A 9,665-nucleotide genomic window follows, 5' to 3' on the forward strand; every position below is an offset into this window, starting at 1 on the left:
TTAGAAGTGAGCATTTTTGACCACTGAGAAATCTTGACAATCCTCAAAGCCTTCACTTCTCTTGGTTTCTCTTGTACCACTCTACTTGAGTCCCCATCCATCTTTTTGGTCATTTGTCTTAGCCTATTCTTCTGTTGCTAATAGGACAATACCGAAGACAGGGCAAGTTATAAAGGAGGTGTATTTTAGTTCACCATTGAGAAAACCTATCTGATGATTGTTTATTGCCAGAGTCCTGGGATGACAAAAAATCATCAAATGTCAAGAAGCAGGGAGCTCACAGATCTTTCATCTCTTTTCATAAAGCCACTAGTGTTCAACTGTGGGCTACAAATTATTGTCTTTATTCAGCCATAGTCACCTCCAAATGTCTGCTTCTAAAGATATTAGGGTAGGTTTCTATGCTGTTAGCATCTCACAATGAACACTGGATTTCAACATGAGTTTAGGAGGAGAAAGCTATATTCCAGTCAGAGCACCATTCCCTTTTTGCGTCTCCCTTTCTTAGTTACTTACAAGTATAGCGTACCCTATTTCCCAGACAACTCTTCTCCCATTTGAAACACTCCTGTTAACCTCATTATCTCCATTTGGAAAGCGTTGGTTATCGTCATGAACACTAGAGCTTATGTTTAACATCCCACGGACACTATCAAATTAGATTATAATCTCTGCTTAGGAGGATATTGCTTTGCAATTTTAATACAGATTTTCTCTAATACATTCTCTGTATTTTTATAGCTATTGACTCTCATTTAATCAACAGAAGCTGCCTTTAAGAAGGAGTATCTTAACTGCATATGTAGCAGAGGATGGCCTAGTTGGATATCAATGGGAAGAGAGGCCCATGGTTCTGTGAAGGCTCTATGACCCAGTGTAGGGGAATGCCAGGGCTAGGAAGCAGGAGTGGGTAGGTTGGTGAGCAGGGGGACGGGGGAGGTAATAGAGGGAGGGGGTTTTTGGAGGGGAAATCAGGAAAGGGAATAACATTTGAAATGTAAATAAAGAAAATATCCAATAAAAAACAGAGTACCTTAAAATAGAGGATGAAATTGTTTGAATTTATAATTAATATGCAGGTAAGACAATATAGCTCTTGGGGATTTAAGGATTAACAAATAGATTGGGAGTTAGAGATAGGAAATTAAAAGTAACCTATAGGTGGGGTGGTTTGAGTAGATATGGTTCCCAATAGACTCACGTGTTTGAGTGCTTGGCCCATAGGAATTGTCACTATTGAGAGATGTGGCTTTATTGAAAGTGTGTCACTATTGGGGCAGGCTTTGGTGTCTCATATATATGCTCATGCCATCTCCAGTGGGACAGTCTCCTTCATCACCATGTCTGACTGCATGCTGCCATGCTTCTCACCAGGATGAGAATTGGACTAAACCTCTGAAACTGTAAACCAAACCCCAATTAAATAGTTTCCTTTGTAAGCCTTGTCTTGGTCATGGTGTTTAGTCACAGCCATATAAACCCTAAGTAAGACAACAAATTAGGGAGAAGAGATTAGAAGTTTTCTCTGTCAACTAAGGAGTCCTTGGAGTACCTGGTTGAGGGGCAAGAAGTTAAAGAAGCAACAAGAGACAGAGAATCCTCCAGAAGAGCTCAAGGGCCAGAGTGCACTCATGGCTTTTATTTAAGATGTCCTTTTCCAGTCCAATAGGAAACAAAGGAGAGAATGGGTGAGCATCTTTGGAGGGAATAAACTTGTTCGATTTCACACCTTATGTCTGTGTAGGATTGAGAGAGAGAGAAACAGGTAGCAATGACTTCATTTTCTAAACCAAAGTCAAGACCAGGATGGCATGACTGGGCTTGAAGGTAAAGATGAATCACTCTTAAAACCAGTTGGATTCAGTTCAATGAAAGGTCAGAATGACCCAGAAATATATAGTCCTTCTGTGTTCTTACCATTATTAGAGTTTATATCAGTTTCTTGGCACATAGGGAACTAGAGCAGTGGTCCTCAAATTTCCTGATGCTGTGACCCTTTAATAAAGGTTCTCGTGTTGTGGTGACACCCAACCATAAATTATTTTTGTTGCTACTTCATAACTGTAATTTTGCTACTGTTGTTAGTCATAATGTAAAGCCTCTGATATGCGACCCCCGTGAAAGGGTCTTTTGACCCCCAAAGGGTTTGCAACTTACAGGTTGAGAACTACTGGATTTGAGTCTAAAAGGAAGTATTTTACCATATTTCAAAGGGAATCCTTGTAAGTTCTGCTGAAATGAGGTTTTCTGAAGTTCATTTCGATTTCTATTATTCATTTATATTAGGGAATATTAAGTTTACAAACTTTGGTAAGATCTTCATATTAGGAGCATATTCCTCCTTACAATTGTATGAACTCATTGTGGACCATATATATTTTCATGAATGACAAAAAATTAACAGGAGAATGAATCCTGTAAAAGTTTATTGAAAATATAACTGCAAATCCCTCAATTTATTCTTATTATTTATTTTTCCTTTTAATTTCTCCTATGCTACATGCTTTACCTACCTTTGTTTGTTGCCTTGTCTGTTCCTCCCACACCCAGTTCAGCACGGGATGTTAATTTGACCTTGTGGATCTTCCCCGTGACCCAGTCAACTGATTTTCAGTGTGGAAGTCCTGCAAATGGCCCTGAGAGGCCTGGTTGGAAGAAGATCTGTAGAACTAACTCCAGCCGATGACACAAGATCCCTAAGCAATCTAGGCATCCCTGATGCATTTGCTGAGCTGTGGATTAAGTAGTACCAGCAATTGCATCATGTCTGAGGCTCACAGTTAAGGAACATTCTGAATGTCTGAAGCTTTTGGGATCGGATGATGTCCACTTCCCATTAACCTTATGGAGATCAGATGATGTGTGCATTACTCTTGTATCCCATCCTAGCCCATTTTTGGTTAACTTGACATAAGCTAGAGTTATCCAGGAAAAAGAACCTGTTGAGAAATGCCTCCATCAGAATGTATGTATGCAAGTCTGCAGTACCTTTTCTTGATTAACGAAAGGCCGACCTTACTGAGGCTGGTGCCACACCTGGGTAAGGTGGTCTGGGGCAGATGGTTGTATAAGAAAGCAGGTTGAACAGGCCATGAGAGCAAGCCAGTAAGCAGCATCCCTTTCCGGCTTTGCTTCAGTTCACGTCTTGAATTTCTGTACCGATTCCCGCTATGATAGGCTCTAAGTTATAAACTGAAATAAATCTTTCCCTTACAGGCTGCTTTTGGTTATGTGTTTTTGTCACAGTAGGAGAAGCAAACTAGCACACATCCCATCCATGTGCCATCCCTGTGGACTGTAGCAACAACTGCTAAAATCTTCGTGAGGTCTTCAGGCTTCTGATATAGGAACGCGTGGTCTTCAGATAGCAGAGGTGAGGTTTTGCCTTGGCAGGTCTTTATCCTACAGTAGCATATCATATTTAGTATATCATACATATAGTATATAGTATATGGGCCTTAGCAACTTGAAAACAAACAAGTTGGAGAAAATGTTATCTACCTAAAGTTATTATAATTATTGGAACTCACTCCTGAACTTAGGTTCATACTTATACATTGAATATAAATAGCCCTAAATAAATACATAGTCACTCTCTGCCCTCAGTTCTGACTCAACATTATATGTGGGATCACTAATGAGGATTATTAAATGTTATAAACTGTAAAGATAGACACCCTAAACCATACATCATACACTGTACACCAAAAGATAAGATTCATTAGACTAAGACTAAGAATTTCAGGAATATAGTCTCTTAGATATTTATTGTAATCTTCAAAAAAATAAAACAAGATAAACTCAGAACAAAACCACTTTCCATACATAATTCACACACAAACTAAATACCTAACAGAGCACATACCATTTGTACACAATTAATTTCAATAATAATAATAATAATAATAATAATAATGATAATTTCACAATGTGAATACGCTTTATAGCTTTAAACTCAGACAAGAGCTTCTGTGGACACAGGAAGTCACAATACTTGCTATGCAGCAGTAGTTTTCAACTAAACATCACAATCACGATAAGAAAGCATTAAATATTATCTCAAGAAGAGTTCCACAGTGCCATCCCCAAGAAGAAGCCCAAAGTACCCTGGCACAATGTAGAGTCTTTCTTTGTGCATTGTCCGATGCCCTTAAACAAAACCCGGAGCTACGGAAAAAAATCTGAGTACAGACCTGCCTGCCTGGTGATGTTGGATTAGGCAACAACGCCTTGTGGTTTGGTTCACTGGCAAACGTCTAAGTTAACTGCTTTCAAGCAGTCCGTGTTTTGTGGCTGAGCTGAAGCTGCTCTGTTCAGGGGAATACAATGATTGATGTAGCAGCTCACCTTCTCTGTGTAGCTCAGACTGCAGAGAGCTGAGCTGGGCAATTTGTGGGTTTCCGGTCTCAACAGTTGCTAATTCTCTTGTTCTTGCTTGCATTCACAGAGAACACCCTGGGGCCTTTGGCATTTGTGTGCTTGGCCCAGTCTTCTCCCTTCTCAACGCTTCCTGGGATCATGCCTGACCCCTACATAGGAGCCGACCCTGACTCTTCTAGTTCTTATCAGTCTCATTCTTTTTGCTCCGCGGTCTGCCATAATCTACCACTCAGATCACACCGTCTCCCATGTTGGATTGGCGCAGTGCGGAGCACACGGCGATCAGTGACCACGTGACAAGTGAAGCCTTTAACTGTCCTTTTAAACTATTATTCTATGGTCGGCTACATGCTTCTGCTTTTATTTCCCTTCTAATTTGGCACTAAGTCTTTGCTATTTCTGTCTTGGAGCCATCATTTTTTACACCACTTCTTCAGTGGATCTCAAGAGATGTGTACCATCTCCAGCCTGGCATGGTGACATTTGGGCCACATATTACCCACATAACCCAACGTCACTTAATATGATTGGCACTCTTCATATGTCAGCCTCTGGTCCGGTGCCATAGAGAGAACAGATGTTTACTGTGTATGGGTAGAACGGCACCTAGAACAACGGCTCTCCATTCACTTCAGTCACTTCTACTAAAAGGATGAGGACAATATGAAAAGGAGGCTTTACCTTAATAACTGACACAGCAAATTGGCGATTAAAGTGGTGATTCAGTTTACCTTTCATATCCAGAAATATGTTTAACTTTTGATAGCCTAACTGCTAGCCTGGGCACAATCTTGTTACATTCCAGGACAGTAAATGTGGATCAGAGCATAGTGTGTTAGTATGTTAGTGTGTGTGTGTATGTATTAGCATTTCAGAATGGATTGAGGGTTTTTACTGGTTTTTCTTTCTTTTCTAACATCAGTGTGGACAATTGAGAGTTGAAAGTGGGTATACAATTATCTACAAACTAAAAAGACACCCATAATGCTAAGAGATCCCAAGGCTGACGTTGCTGAGCTTGCAAACAAAGAACAAAGAACAAAGTGAAGCATCAATAAAATATACACACAATACAAGAGTGGAGAGTCTCCAAAGACAGAGCACATGATCAACTTTTCTGAGGAGAAAAGGTGACTTCTGGATATGCATATTTTTCTTAGGTATCTAAATTAGCTGCTTAATACACTCTCGTAAGAATATTAGGGACAATTCTGAACTATAGAAGTGAATACTTTTATAAAGCAAACTCACAGTCATTCTTTCTCAGAAACAAAACCCACAATTCTAAAAGGCAAAACGGACACGTGTTTTCAGATACTAAGTGTTTGATTTATAAATGGAACGAAAAGGTACTTTTCAGTAGGCACAGAGGAGTTTCCCATGACGCCGGTAAAATGTTTTACTGAATAAATTGCACTACTAGACAAATACTGCTACGAGAAATCATTTGACTAAGCACACGGCTATCAAAGCATCTCATACATTCCTCACAAGTCACGCACACACTAGTTTATATACACTGAGTAAGTCATTAAATATTGCACTTATTGGCCCATGAACCCTCAATTCTGAGGTGTTGAAAAATAGAAAACAAATCTATTTTTTAGAACATACTTCATGCAACATTTACGACATTTCAGTTCTACGAACACCATTAAGTAGTTGTACATTTGGACAGTCCAATGGCATCACGTCACATCTGACATTCACAATATATTAACAGGAATTACAGAACAGTCCCCCATTCATCACGATTTCTAGGGAGGATGAAAACTGCATGGACATCATCATATTGACACAGCAGACAACCCCTAGACTTCACTTTGACAAGGAGTATGGATTCACTAGTAAGACACAGGTCACGCTCACATCCCTGACAGGCCGGGTAGACATGCAGCTCATGTGTGGATGAGAACAGCACTCATGAACCTAAGTAACCCTGAGCCACAAATGACAGTAACATGGTGATATTTCCACTACACACACACACACACACACACACACACACACACACACACACACACTCAAGCCACAGCAACTCTCAGTTGTCCACAAGGAAACGAAAATGAACATGGGCGAATGAAATAGACAGGTAGTTCCCAGCCTCATTTCAGCAAGTAATAGCCCTTCAGTCACAGTTGATGAGGGGAACTGAAGAGTGAGGCGATGTTGTTCTGTGGGGATAGTGCTTTTAAAATATCCTTAATCATTTTTTAAAAATATCTGGCAGTATAAAAGGACCACACAATGATAAAGACTAATAGATATGACCTTAGCTACACTTCTGCCCCAGCTGCAGTTGTGAGGTGCCTAATTTCTGTTACCTTCCCTGTTGGTGGCATGCCCTTTCTCTGCCCTTTCTGTTTTAGAAGTCATGGCCATGGACTAAGCAGATCCATATGAAGAGTCCATTGCATTGAACTTTTAAGTAAGATGCGGTCACAAATGGTCCATAGCAAAATGCCCCCTTTTCTCTGCACAGAGAAGGTACCAACAGTGGGGATTTTTCTTTTTACTGAAAAGGGTGTTTTTGCAAGTGTGTGTTGGGGGTGGGCACAGGGGTCTGAGTGTGTCTCAACTGTAAATATGTCAGTAAACTGTAATGTCCTCGTTAAACCCCAGGGTATAAAATAGGCTTATGTCTGCTCTGATTTCTAGGGGGGAAAATTACATAAAATATAAAGGACTCCAAAGCGTATTTGAGTATTCAGCGGTTTAGCATACCAAAGGGGACATCTCCATTCCACTGGCAGACAGCTAAAGTGCAGGTAGCATCCCAGAACTGGCAGAACTGTGGACACTGCACCATTCAGAGTGAGCAGAAAGACCTTCTGCATCACCTCCCACAGCGCACTGAGCGTGCACACAAAAGGCTGCCAGGGTCTGTCATGAAGACTAAAACCTAGATAAAGACAGTTCCCCAGACAGATGGGCTAGCTTGCAAGCACAGGATAGCACAGGATGGCTGATTTGAACATTCCCAAATCACGGTGAAGATTAGCAGCAAACATTAACTTTGCAGGCTAGAATAGTTTTGGTCACATCTTTAAGATCATACATGTCCCTGTTTTATCACATGTAGCTTCTATCTTGGCTTGGTGAAGCTCGATAGAGTTTGGATACATTTCTAATTCAGTCCCGCAAGTGCCATACAATAACAACAACAGCAACAAAATGAAACGAAACAAAACAAAACAAAACACTAAAGGGCATACTTAGCCATGTTCTAAGATACACAGCAGATAAAGCATGTTAATGAACTACTATGAACATCAATACTCTGAAGTTAATGCCGCTTAGTGGAAGTTCAGTTAATAGTGGAATGCATTTTACTTTAAAATTATTGTTGTCACAGATGTAACTAAAATTAGAAGCTTAAATTGGCTCCTGAAAAAGAAAAGATCAATGTGCTGAATAGATGAATTTGGGTAGGAGTGAAGTAAGTATAATAAATCCACTTTTATTGAGCACATTGGTGTCTTCCGTTTGCAATTTTGTAGAATTTGTATTTCACATTTATGACCATGACTGAAGCATCATTGTACGTCATTTGCCAGTACAATCTTCAGCCCTTATTTACCTAGCAGCAAGCAAGACCATACTCTACGTGGCCCTAGGGAGGAACTTCACACATCTCTTGCTCCTTGTAGTCATTAGAAGCTCCTGATGGCAGTAGATGCTGTTTGGTGGGGTTAACAACAGGGAGCTGAGCCACTGCTCTAAAGCAGTTCTTCCGGTGAGCCCATAGATGTGATGCTTATGATTAACTCACGGTCTTGGGACCGAAGACACCTTGTGAATCTCCCATATCCATTCACACTGTGAAATGGCTATGTAGATGAAACACCTTCCACTTGCATTAAGGAAGGAAAGAGACGAGCCAACACTAGAGTTCTTGGGAGTGTTTTCTGAGGCAGTTAGGGTTGTTCTAAAAACAATGGATGGGCAGGGGTACCCAGATGACCACAGGGGAGGGCAAGGGCACACTTAAAATACTAACTTAATTGCATCAGAGACAAGAAATGGTGTCTAAGACCTGGAAAGACAAATATAGTAGTTTTTGAACATCTTTTTAGATACAAATTTAGCCAGGTTGTTGGTCAGAAGGACCTATTCATACTTAGGTTAACGGCAGGAAGGGTAGTATGTATTTGTACATATGTAATGTAGTGGCCAAAGGTTGAAGAAAATCAGAATTTAAACTATATAGGTCAAGGCTTGTAGATGTTCTACTATCTGGTTCCCATCGGCCAAAGTTGATTTTACAACCGAGGTTTCTTGATGATATTAGAGACAGCAACTCTTCTCTCTTCCAGGAGCAATGAGTCTCTCTCTGGAAGTGTTCACTGAATTGTTTGGAATGAAATATATATAGTGGGTTGGGAATTTCATTTGGGACAACTGTGTTTCCATGGGAGTTTGGAAAACAGGAGGTATAGAATGTTCTGGGACAATGACATTAGGGCTATTGCTGCCCCTCTCTCCACTGACTACCATGTCATGGTCTTAACTTTGGAGTTCTTGACAGAGCATGTATGTGGGCATCTGGATTCAGTCAATCCATTTCAACCAGTTCTTCCTGGAAATTTTCAAGTGAGCAAACATGGTTGTTTCCCTTTCTGTCCTACCTGCTCTTGTTTTATAACACACGCATGTCCACATCCTTCTGAAGAAGCCATTCAAAGTATCCGAGTGAGGCCTTTTACACACACTGTAAGCATGCATGGAAAGAGGCCCAGGCTTCCTGACTTCACGGTTTTGTAGTAGATTGTAAAAGTGAGCGTGGCAGCTATAATATTCAATACGGCCCTATTATGGTCCAGGTCATAGAAATAGGATGACATCATATGAATATTATTGCAAAGAAATTCTACTATATATCCCTCACTTCTCTCTTTCCCTTCATGTTAATTTCTATGACTCTTGAATTTAGGTGTCATTAAAATTTAAAAAAAAAATCACCAGTGTCTTCTTATCTTTGGTGAGCCAACACTTGCTCCTCTGGGTGTCAAAGTGGAAACGTACCACTAATTTATAAGTTTGCAACTAAGCACGTGAGAAGAAAACATGCACACACTACCCTGTCAGCAGCTTTGCCCAAGGGAAGGGTGGATCTTTTACACAACCACCAAACAGAGAAAATGTCTGCCTCACGAAACTGTCCTGCCCTTCAAACTGGTACCTTCCTGAGATCCTTGTCACAAAGACTTCTGGAAGGCAGAGAGATTTCTCTTGACATTTGGCACAGAGGTTAAGAGTTGTTTTTCTATTATTTCTTTCCTCCT

This window comes from Mus pahari, chromosome 11 (assembly GCF_900095145.1).
Source record: "Mus pahari chromosome 11, PAHARI_EIJ_v1.1, whole genome shotgun sequence".
In the NCBI taxonomy this organism is placed as follows: domain Eukaryota; kingdom Metazoa; phylum Chordata; class Mammalia; order Rodentia; family Muridae; genus Mus; species Mus pahari.